Source organism: Diadema setosum, chromosome 18 (assembly GCF_964275005.1).
Source record: "Diadema setosum chromosome 18, eeDiaSeto1, whole genome shotgun sequence".
Lineage (NCBI taxonomy): Eukaryota > Metazoa > Echinodermata > Echinoidea > Diadematoida > Diadematidae > Diadema > Diadema setosum.
Window position 1 is genome coordinate 15,164,238 of NC_092702.1, and position 11,776 is coordinate 15,176,013.

The window sequence follows — 11,776 nt, forward strand, 5'->3', positions numbered from 1 at the left end:
TTAGAATGACCTAGATTGTATCAGCTGCATATATGGGGTAATGTGTCAGTGTCATACCTCAGATCGAGGAGTCGTCATTTACTAGTAGACTGTCTGGGTCTCAGATAGAAACAAACACCTCATCATTATCTAGCCCGAGGTGACAACCAGCATTGAGCATGTAACTCATTTTATTCCTCATGGTCCGACAGTCAGTATTTACATTGTATGCATTTTTTTTACTAACTATTAAAGACATTGATCATTCTCAAAAGACCGCAGAAGATACTGCAAACTCTCAGTAAGCAAATCAGGAAATTCTGCAAAATCTTTTATCTTTACATGTCTGAATCTCTGGTGTTTTAACCTATTCTCAGCTCATGTGATTTCTGAAATTGCTGTCAGAAGCATTGTACACAGGACCCACTATAGCAGGTTTCCTTCGATAAGCAATGTACACTGTATATGTTTATAAAAGTTGATCTTTATTCTGAAGTTTGTGGATGTCAGTTGTTTTTTCTGGTAAATGGATGTGAAAGTGAGAATGTCATGGTTTTGGATAGAGTGCCATATTCTTATTCTTTGCTATGTTCTGGCAACACCACATTTATTGAGATGAGCACTGTTTCTAGCCCAAACTCAATGACATCGTAATCAGAAATATTTAAGGGAGCATGGTACCTAGGCTTCTTCTCTCATATTGTGAATCAAGACACTCTGAGACTTTGTGCAAGAATAGATCCCTTTAACATCCTTTCGATTTACATCAATTTGGGCGCCGTGTGTCAGTACCATTAAGAATGCATCGTGGTCGTATTGTAAGCGATCTCGTCCTGCGTGTGAAACTAATTGTGCGCTGGCCTTGGTCTGCGCCAGCTGGTTGCCGTGCGGCCGTTGGTCTGCCTCTTAGTGATGTTGCTCTGGCATGCGGTGTTAGAGGCATTTAAGCGTGTTGACTGTCAGAGGTGCTAATCAAGTTTCAAGTGTACAGAACGTTTTATGGGTTGGCATTTATGGCCCGCTTGCTTTATCATAATTCAGCGCCACAACCACAACTACAACAACAGCGACAAAAAAGTGAATAGTGGAGACGACGGAGAATGATGTTAAATTTCTGCTGCGATATAGGGGATGATTTTTGACGCGTTGAAGATAGTCCCGAGTATACTTGGGCAGGAATCTATGGGAAGTGTGTGTTGTAGCAAAATCAGCCCATCCTCAGCGGGCTAAGATGACCAGTAGCATGTTGAGATAGCTGTACTGTAATGGTGTACTCTGATCTGTGCAAGTGCAATATCAATCATCAAGAAACTGTGGTGGCTCTGCTCTGTAGTCAGTCAATGTTTTTAACTGTCAAGTTATTCTTAATCAAGTTAAGCATAAAGGATTTGGATGATTATTATTTTTCTATCATTTGAAAAGCACTCCATCAATATTCAGTGCATTTACGGTGATTTTGGAATTTACTCAAAATAAGAAAAATCAAACACCAGGAGCTTCAAGCCATTCACTTTACAGCTTTGAGCCATTTCACCTTGCCTTAATGCCATGTCCACTAATAGTCATGTCTATTTTGTAAAGGTTTGTAGTGCCAGACCACATGTCTCTCCTGTCTGGCTCTCTGTTTTACTGTGTATTTTCTCATACTTTTCCCTGCAATAATAATAAACAAGTATAAGACAATATGAATGCCTTGTAGGAATCTCACTGAGGGGGACATTCCTTGACAGTTTTGTCTGATAAATGTGTCATGAGTTGGAAGGGGTTAAGCTTTGGTAATATTATAGGTGCCATGGGCCCCTCAGGGTGTCTTGCGATGTAGAGCCAACTGACCATTCCAATTTCATTGCTCGGGGACGGCGACGTGAGTGCCTGACTTCGTCTGTTGGCTGTGCAGGGGCAGTGAGCAAATACTACGACATCCAACCTGTATGACTATGAAGCGATCCCAGTTCATTAAGTTAAAAGCATTTTATTCCAGGGAGAAGGAATCAGATGCCTTTTTACCCCCTCCATCCCCCAATCCCAGAACCTCAGGCCATGCAAGCATGTTTTTTGGAGGTTTTGCTTAATTCTATTTGTTGTCATTACACCAAACATGTTGCAGGGGAAACCAATCCTAATTGCATTTGGTTTATTAATCCTGTAGTATACTCCTCCTCTTCCATCATGTTCCTTCTCAAGTGAAGTCAATTTAAACATTGCATTTTCATCCTACTGTGTAGGAGGTGGTCATGAAGGTTAGAAAGTTTACGGAGGTAAGACATTTAGATGATACGCTTGTACCTGTTGGGGCATTACAAGATAATGTTTCTCACACTCGCTTAAATGAGTTGGGGTCCCCTACATTAAACAGGTAAAGTGCTTACTAGTATCACTTGCCTAATTGTGAGTTTAGCTGCCCTCAGGCAAGAAGACAGAAGATAGTTTGCTTTTGCAGCATCATGCCAATGTTTAAATCTGCATGTTGAGGGATGATATTTCAATCCTGTCTTAAAATTAGAAGTCAAATTGGCATCAAACAAACATTGAGCTCAAAACAACATATTTGATGTTATTTGCTGCAATCTTAATGAGTTAGATTTCTTCACATCTGTAGATTATAAGTTTGATATTTACAGCATGGAGCTTTTTTGCGTTCTGCAGGCGGATGACTACCATTTCCTCACTTAAAGTCAAACAGCTTGCTGATTTAGACGTGTCCTGCGTAGCGTTTTATTGTGCCGTGGACCAATCAAGTCGAGGAATGTAATGGTGATGGAATCCATTGCTTGAGATTGAGGCATGCAGACCTCTTCCCGGTGAACAATTGCTGGTGTGGTGCTGAATGCAAATGAAGTGCCGAACAGTGCTGCACTCTCGAAAATGAGGTTTGCTGACTGTTGACGTCAGGTTTGATGCCCGACTGCAGTACCCATCTCATTAATTGTACAATAGACTGGGATATTAGTCCTCATACTGCTTAAATGACTTCAATTATCAATTTTCATTTTTCCCGCATGGCAATAACAGTTGATGTAGAAATATACAGCATGAACTTTTCCAAACAATAATGAGGTAATTATGGATTTTGATATGTACTATATACACACATATAAACACAAGTTGTATTAATGTTAATGTGTTCATCAGTGTATAGCGTCGCTATATATAGTGGCGATAAGACTTCGTGTATCTACAAAATGTCAAATGTTCAGGAGAGCCAAAAAACATGGCGGCCAAAGCACTGTGGCGATTGGGATAGCCTTTCCTTTGACATGCCGTGGTGGCTTCATTTTTGGAGTAAGACAGTTGGGATTTGGACAGGACATCACTTAACCCATTATTTGACCATTAATCAAAAAAACCCATTTTCACCAAAATTGCAGATACAAGGTCTTATCACCCCAGCGGCGATAGTACACAGCAAATATACCATTTTTTTGTAATAGGGGTTTTGCTAGCTGACACATTGTGTAATACCAAGGAATGCTTTTCAAGGAAAATGCAGTAGGCTGTAGAATGTCTGACATAGAAATTTGAAGGAAATTGAGTAGGTATGAATCCATGTTCATGGATGTCAAATGTTGATGCCAAAGGGTATAAGGTGACAACCATCCTGTATCCTTTTTCCTTCCCCTATCCCTCATCCCCTCTTTAAAAGAAGGCAAAAGGTACAGAGAGCCACAGCAAAGCACACCACTTCATCCATGTTCGTAAGCCTCTAGGGTTCTCGGCTGCACGCAGGTGTTTTCTCATGGCATCCTCTGCAGGGGCCTTTAAACCAATCTGGTACAGCGGGATTATTCTCTGAAAGGACCTTTACCCTTTTGGAGGAGGCTGTACCCCCCGCAGAGTGTGCATTTTGAGAAGCTATATGATCCACGCACATCCTATGCTCGAGAGGGACGTTCATGCGGCGGGGGGGGGGGGGGGGGGGGGGGAGGTTTGAACATGGACTGATTCCTTACGATGGGTTGAAGCAGCTCACAGTGATCTTGTTTGTACATATTCATAGCGTTTTCTTTTTTTTTCCTCCATCCATATTCCTGCCTTGATTGTGAGGTGCCATAAGAGGGGGAGTTGTGCTATATTTCCAGGCAAGGTCCTGTAATATCCATGAGAAAATGTGAATGTTTGGAAAGCTGCCTAGTGCCAGAGACATGCTGCTTCGATGTATATGTGTTCATAAATGCAATGGAAAATGAGAGTGTCTCCTAAATCTCCCTTTGAATTCTTCTCTGTGCTTAAAGTTCAGCTTCCTTTATGAATCATACATGATAACATGAATTGATGCAATTTTATGTCTGATTTATCATTGTGGCTCAAATGTTTTCCTGATTGCTAGTATTGCGATACTCATGTATTGTTTTGGATGGGTGTACTAGTAAATGTTGTATATTGCACGAGTCAAAGATATTGACCAGCCTGAAATCAAGGCAAGAATTTTGTCTGGTATCCCTTTAACCCATTGAGGACGGGCTGATTTTGCTATAAACACACATTTCCCATACACCCCTGCCTGAGTATACTCGGGACTCGCCCTCAACGGGTTAAATGAAGCCCTCTGATATAATTGCTTTCATATCTATACAGCTTGGCATATTTGGCCCGGGCTCATTCAGAATATAATCCAAGTCTTTTATTGTTCAAGCCATGACTGTCAGATGTTGGAGACAATTAAAAAAATATATTTATTGAGATCTTTCACTCACCAAAATTAAAGGACATGAAGATAGCTGTTTGCGATAACTGATCCTTTAAAATTACACTTGCACATGCACACACACACACACACACACACACACACACACACAAACGGAAATTCATTTGAAAATGTCTCAATACAGCTAGTTTTATGTCACTGGCAGTGGCTAAAATAAGAAGGAAAATATATAGAAGAGTACACTCGACATCATCGTCCGTGATGCCGGTAAACCTACAATGTACATCTTTGTTAAAATAGTTTTTTTTACCACAGAACATTGTATATTCCCTGTGGTTCTCTTCTGCAACTGTATATTCTATTATAACCATTCCTTTTCGTAAGTGCATAGAAACGTGTGCGCTATGTGTTATCTGGTATATAAGTGTCGTTGATTATTAGGTGATTCGAGTATCCTCTCGGATCACCTTCTGTATCTGTTCGGATTCTTTCTTCTTCTTTCTCCTCAAAAGTTGTGCAGAGGTTAGTTCAGAAAGTCCTCTGGCTATCAATTTCAAAATTATACCATAAATGTATCGTGTCCCAAAGACGACAGATCTAGTAAAATCATTGTGATCAGTCGACCATGACGTCAGTATGACGTCATTATATGAAAACACATTTTCATTCATATCTCATTAATGGAATGGAATTTTTCAATGAAATTTAAGTCTCATATAGTTCAAGTCAAGCGCTTTGTACTCATATTCTCAAATTTCATCTTAACCTTTAAAACGTGCGTGTATGCGCGCGTTGAAATATTCATATGCTCCAATCGAGCTCAGTTTTTTTTTTTTTTGCACACATTTCAGACCATTTGGAGCATTAATTTTTTGAAAAATTGAAAAAATTGGACGGACGCGTATGCATGGGCGCATATACGCACGCGCAGCTCATATGCAATAGAAATTTCCTGTTTTTTTACTTGGATCGGATGTCTGAAATGTCAAGGAATATTTCTACCAAGTTTCAAGTCGATCCGACTCAATATGACGTCATACGGGCCCGTCAAAGTTGAAATTCCGTGCGCGCGTCAATGGCGATGTACAGTGCAACTATGCGAAAAAACTGCCAATTTTAAATCCGACTTTACTCGTCAGGATGGACGGTGACCCCCCATTTTCTTTACATATTCTGGAAGATGATGAGTTGTACATGTCATTTCATGGGTTGGCGATGCTGGAAAAATGATTAAAAGATATCAAATTTCTTAATAAAATTAAAAAAGTAAATTTTCAAAATGACGTCATCAAATTTCAAGTTCACTCGAGCGTATCTCACTTATCCTTTGCTGATTTTCACCCAGATTTCAGTATGTTGTAGCTTATTAAATGCTCTTTCATATTGTGTGTAACAAAATTTTGATTGGGTGACGGCATCACCTCGTAAAAATGGATTGAAAGTAATCTTGTCAAATTTGACCAGTTTACGTGTTATCTCTATGGGAGTGCCGTTTTTCTGGAAATGAAAATTGACATGACTATCTTTTTTGAGCACTAGCTCACTTATCCTTCAGTGAATTTCTCCCAGATTTTAATATGTTGTAGCTGAGAATTTGGGCTATCGTGAATGTGCCCTCTGTTTTTTCATACGACGTCGGCATCACGTCGAAAAACTTGGTTGAAATTAAAGCTTATCTTCGATGTATTGAGATATTTCTTTCTTTCTGCAACTTTCTTTGCAATAACTCAAGAAAAACAGCCCCTATCACCCCCATATTTTGCACATGTTTATTTCATGTCACGTACATTATTTCATAAAATAACAACTACTTAATTGGACACCATCTTGGGTATGTAAATTAGGGTCAAAGATCATAAATGTTTCATCCTCTATCTTGGTGAATAAATGTCCTATCTTTCCCATATTTTTCACACGCAAAGTCCATGTTACAAGAATCATTTTACAAAATATCCACTTTTTGCTCAGATGCCATTTTGTCTGTGCAAAGTGGGGTCAAAGGTCATATATGTACTTCTTTCTGTATCTTCGTTATGACGTGTTATCTCTGTGGGAGGGAATTTTTCTAGATGTGAAAATTGACATGATTGTCTTTATCGAGCACTAGCTCACTTACCCTTTGGTGACTTTCTCCCAGATTTTAATATGTTGTAGCTGAGACTTTGTGCTATCGATAATGTGTCCTCCGTTTTTTATACCATGTCGAAATCACATCAAAAAACTTGGCTAAAATTAAAGCTAAGCTTCGATGTATTTTCATATTTCTTTCTTTTTGCAAATTTCTTTGCAATAACTCAAGAAAAACAGGCCCTATCAGCCCAATATTTTGCACATGTTTAGTTCATGTCACGTACATTATTTCATAAAATAACAACTACTTGATCGGACACCATCTTGGGTATATAAATTAGGGTCAATGGCCATAAATGTTTCATCCTGTATCTAGGTGAATACATGTCTTATCTTTCCCATATTTTGCTCAGATGCCATCTTGGGTGTGCAAAGACCATGTTACAAGAATCATTTCGCAAAATAACCACTTTTTGCTCAGATGCCATCTTGGGTGTGCAAAGTGAGGTCTACGCTGAAATATATTTCAATCTGTATTTTGATTAGCGTATGCGGAATTCGGTACCAAAGATGGCAGGTCTGACTCCCTTTTCTAAATGAGAATCCAACATCACACGGCCAATGTCCCCTCAACACAAATGAAACCGGTATGGTCATGCCTATTGGGATCAGGACTCAAATCATTGATTTCCGACTAGATCGGATCACCTAATTTGTCAGTGTTGACAAATTCCAACTCTAGTTAGTTATCTTTATTCTGTATGTGTTGTTGCCATGAAAAGTATGATGGATATATTGAAAAAGAGCATTTCCTGCATGCAAAGTTTGCACAAGTAAGGACAGTCTATGCAACTTGTTGATTCTCATCTTGTGCGGATGTGAATATCTTCAAATCATACATATATCTAAATCTAATGTGGTTTGCAGTTTATTGGTGCTTTAATTGTCATCAATAGATGCAAGAAAAGCTTCTCGCATTATAGACGTATTGACTGTAGGTATTCCTTAGAATCCTTCCTACAGATGTAGATAGTGATTTGAATGCTTTACAGTATCATTCTTTTTGAATAGGAAATAAAAAAAAATGACATATCAATTCTAATATTGTGCTGTGACTGCGAGTCAAGAGATTCAATATCTTGAGATATTTATCTACCAGAACCCAATTCCGGTAATCCACTGCCATCTTCAGTAGATACAAACATTGCTGGCAGCCCGGGCTCAGCCATATACATTTATGCATAATGTAAGTCGTGAGGTTCTCTGATTGTCTGTGAATACACCAGATGCAATGTTTCTCGCCGACAGTTTCCATTTCTTGTCTCATCTTTGAATGTCAAGAAGCCAGACGTCACAGTGCACGTTGTATTGCGAGCAAAAGTCTGAAATATTCATGCAGTGTGCCTCCGAGCCTCCTTTCGCAGTATCGCCGGTCAATGTTCACGGGAAACAATTTGGAGCCGGAATTAGATATTGCGATCTGGCTCCACCATCATCTGCAGCGGGACCTGCCCAACATATTGTGTCACATTCAGAGGCACAACAGGGAGAATGTAGAACAGATTAGTAAAACTAACATTATGATTTGTCAAACCCCAAATGTCAGAATTTATTGAGAATAATGACATTTTGTCGAGCAATTGAAGAATCTATACAGATGTCACATCAAATTTTAATTTGTTTTATTGTCAATGTAATTATTTTGATTGAAGAATCTATGCAGATGTCAAATTTTGATTTGTTTTATTGTCAGTGTAATTATCTTTTATCATTATAATTGGAATGAAGATGATCAAATGCAACTTTATGATTTGATGAACCTGAACGCCATTTAATCCATTGAGCATTATTTATGACATATGACTACTGATTTAAGAAGTAATGTGATATCACATCAAATGTAGATTTGTTTTCATTATCAATATTCATATCTTTTTCATTACAATGCTGATAAAGGTAACTGCTGTATGATACATTCAAAATTGCCATTTTTGTCAAAATAGCATCAGCAACAGCAAAAGTAGGCATTTGGGGTTACTCTACTTTTACTGTAAAAATTAGCAATGGTCAAAGCAGTGCAGAAAATTGCCATTTTTGAAGTTGTTGATTGGTCACAAAACTGGGGAGGGCAAAGTGCTTCTGTGCCAGTTATGATCACAACACAATGTAAGAATTCAAGTTCCCAAATTACTATCAATATACCTTCATTCTTTGTATACTTTATTGTTCAATTATAACAAAATTTAATATGTAACAAATGGATGTCGCCTGTTCCTTTCTGTAAAAGTGGAAATTTTTTATGCATTTTGGGCAACATGAAACTAGCAAAAAACTAAATGCATGCAACCTTGTCTCTTGTTATATGTCATCATTTTATAATTTGATTCTGCAGAGGTAGAAACATGAAAAATTCATCTTACCCAGTCGAGCACAAAAAATTACTCCTGCAAAAATTTCCTTTTTTACAGTACACTAAAGATATTATGACAGATTTCAGACAGACTTCGGATTCATAGCCTAGGGTCAAATGTATGTTTTGAAGATGCTTCTAAATTGGTCTAAAGCTAGGTTTAGTTTGTTGTCCTTTGTTCCATGGGTACTGCTATTAAAATTGACAACAAGAACAAAACCCATGATGAAAAAGAAATATAGAAGAATGCAGTACAAGCACAGAAACAAAGGTATGGGTATGGAGAAGTGGACGCTTCATCAAGGGAGGATGGAGCTTATGGCAATGCTATGGCCTCTGTAAATATTCGCTGTCACACTTCAGCAGCCTCTGATCCAAACAGCAGTGAGTGGGTAGAGAGGCTCGACTGTATTCCGCTGATGGATTGATATGCAGCACATGGTGACGCCGAGTGCATACTGGCAGTGAGATTATTACCACCCTTTTTATATCTTTCTATTTTCTCCTCTGCACATGCTTCCCTATTCCTCTCTTTCTCTCCCCCCCCCCCCATCTCTCCCTCTCCATATGATCTGTTTGTCTCTCTCTCTTTCTCTTCTTCCTTTGCTACCTCCTACTCATTCCTTTCCTGTCCAGTCCGTGCGCGGTCCTGTGTATACCAATTAACGGCAAGAGAAACATACTTGTCACGCTCGGTGTGAATTTCATTAAAACATCGGACCCCATCTTTCCCCCTCCAGCTCACTGATGCAAGACGGACGTCACTAACAGTGTCACATGCCCCGGAGTGAGCAATTTGACACTCGCCTCATTCTTCCCCTCTCTGTTATCTTGTCCTGACCGTTCTGGCTATTAGCAGAGAGTACAATGTGTGTTGTACTTGCAGTCGATCACAGTCGTATATCTTTTACTGTCGTGCCTGTTATCACATTGGCACAGGAGGGCACTGTACGACTGGCTGCACAATGATGTGATATTGAGTGATGGATAGACTTTTTAGAGAAAGTGTTTTTTTTTTTTCTCAGCATGCCTGAGTGATTTGATATCCAGCAAATTCTGTAATGATAGAAATGTTATGCTGTATATATTTGCAATGAAGATATCAAATTTCACTTATTTGTCATTTGTTTTAAATGTATCATTTGCTGAGAACCAGGAGGATGTTATTGTAATTTTGAGGGGGATCTAATTATTGGTATCAAATTGTAGAGGTCGATCTCCAGTACAATATGGTGTCAAATTTATATTATTTTCATTTTCAGTAAAATGTTCAAAGTCAAAACCACAAGAGTGCTTTTACCTGATATTTGGAACAATGCTTATAAATCTGCCCACTTTTGATTAACTAAGCTTTCTATTTCGCGAAGATTAATTGTTTCATTTTTATTTACATTCAATCTTAGAGTGCAATTGTGCCCTTCTGGTTCTCAGCTGATGATATGTGATCCATGGGGACAACTTTGACACTACATTTTAAGTGTGCAGTGTAAATGATCCAATATAAACATATATTATTGTTTCTTTTAAATATGTTTAATTCTTATTTGGCTCTGAGCAAATTAGCCAATGTAGGCAAGTTATATTATGAAAATTCTATTTTTTTCTTTGCCATTGCCATTGAGAGTAAGTTTGACAAATTCACTCAGGTGAATGGAAAGGACCATTCTACTTGGAGGCCATTGTTTTACAGTTTTCAGAGCACTAATTGTGGTGACTACTAGCAACCATTAAGCCACAGTATATCAGCATGCTGTATACTACCTATGGTAGGAAAAGAAGTGTTCAGGGTGCAGACAGAATGGTTGTGTTTCTAACCAATACCATACAGAAGATATTCAATGTGGTTAGTTTACAAAATTCTAATCAAAAGAAAGAATTTCCCTCAAGAATAAATAATTGCAAATAGAAAATGTGTGAAGTCAAAATGGCATGTATTTTGCCAGAATCATTCTGCAAATTGATAGTACTGTGGATATATATATATATATATATATATATATATATATATATATATATATATATATGGGTAATTTCATGGGGTTGGGACTGAAATTGTGACATACAAGTTGAAACTTCAAGTTGGATAAATTGAAATTTCCTTTTCCCCCTCATTTGTTACTCCCATTCTTCAACTTATTCCACTAGAAATCTGTTCATTACTTCGCACACTTTCAGTCAGCATGGGTAAACAGGTATGACAATATACCTATGTTACACGGACTTCATTTTTTTGACATCCTCAATAATTTTGTGTTCTGAAATGATAACAATGAACACATCCAAGTTTTTTTTTGCCACCATAACACATCAACATGTTATCTAACAGGCACATGAGATCATTATTAGTAAGATTGTACGTTCTGATATCCACTGCAAGACACTTTTATTAACATGTTTTTTTCTACAAACCATTTATAATTTCAACCAAAGGTTTAACTTTTTCCTCAAGAGTGACACAATAACAATATTCTTAAAAATACTACAATTGAAGCAAGTGAGTTGTATGGATATTCAAGTGAAAACATGATTTTATTGTTATCATCAGGGGTTTTCGTACAACAACCTTGCCCACAGTGTACTACCTATGCTACACGGACAGTATGTCTTTGTAACATAGGTACACTGCGACATATCAACTGATTTCCCTTGTTGTGGTGTCAGATGTTAAAACC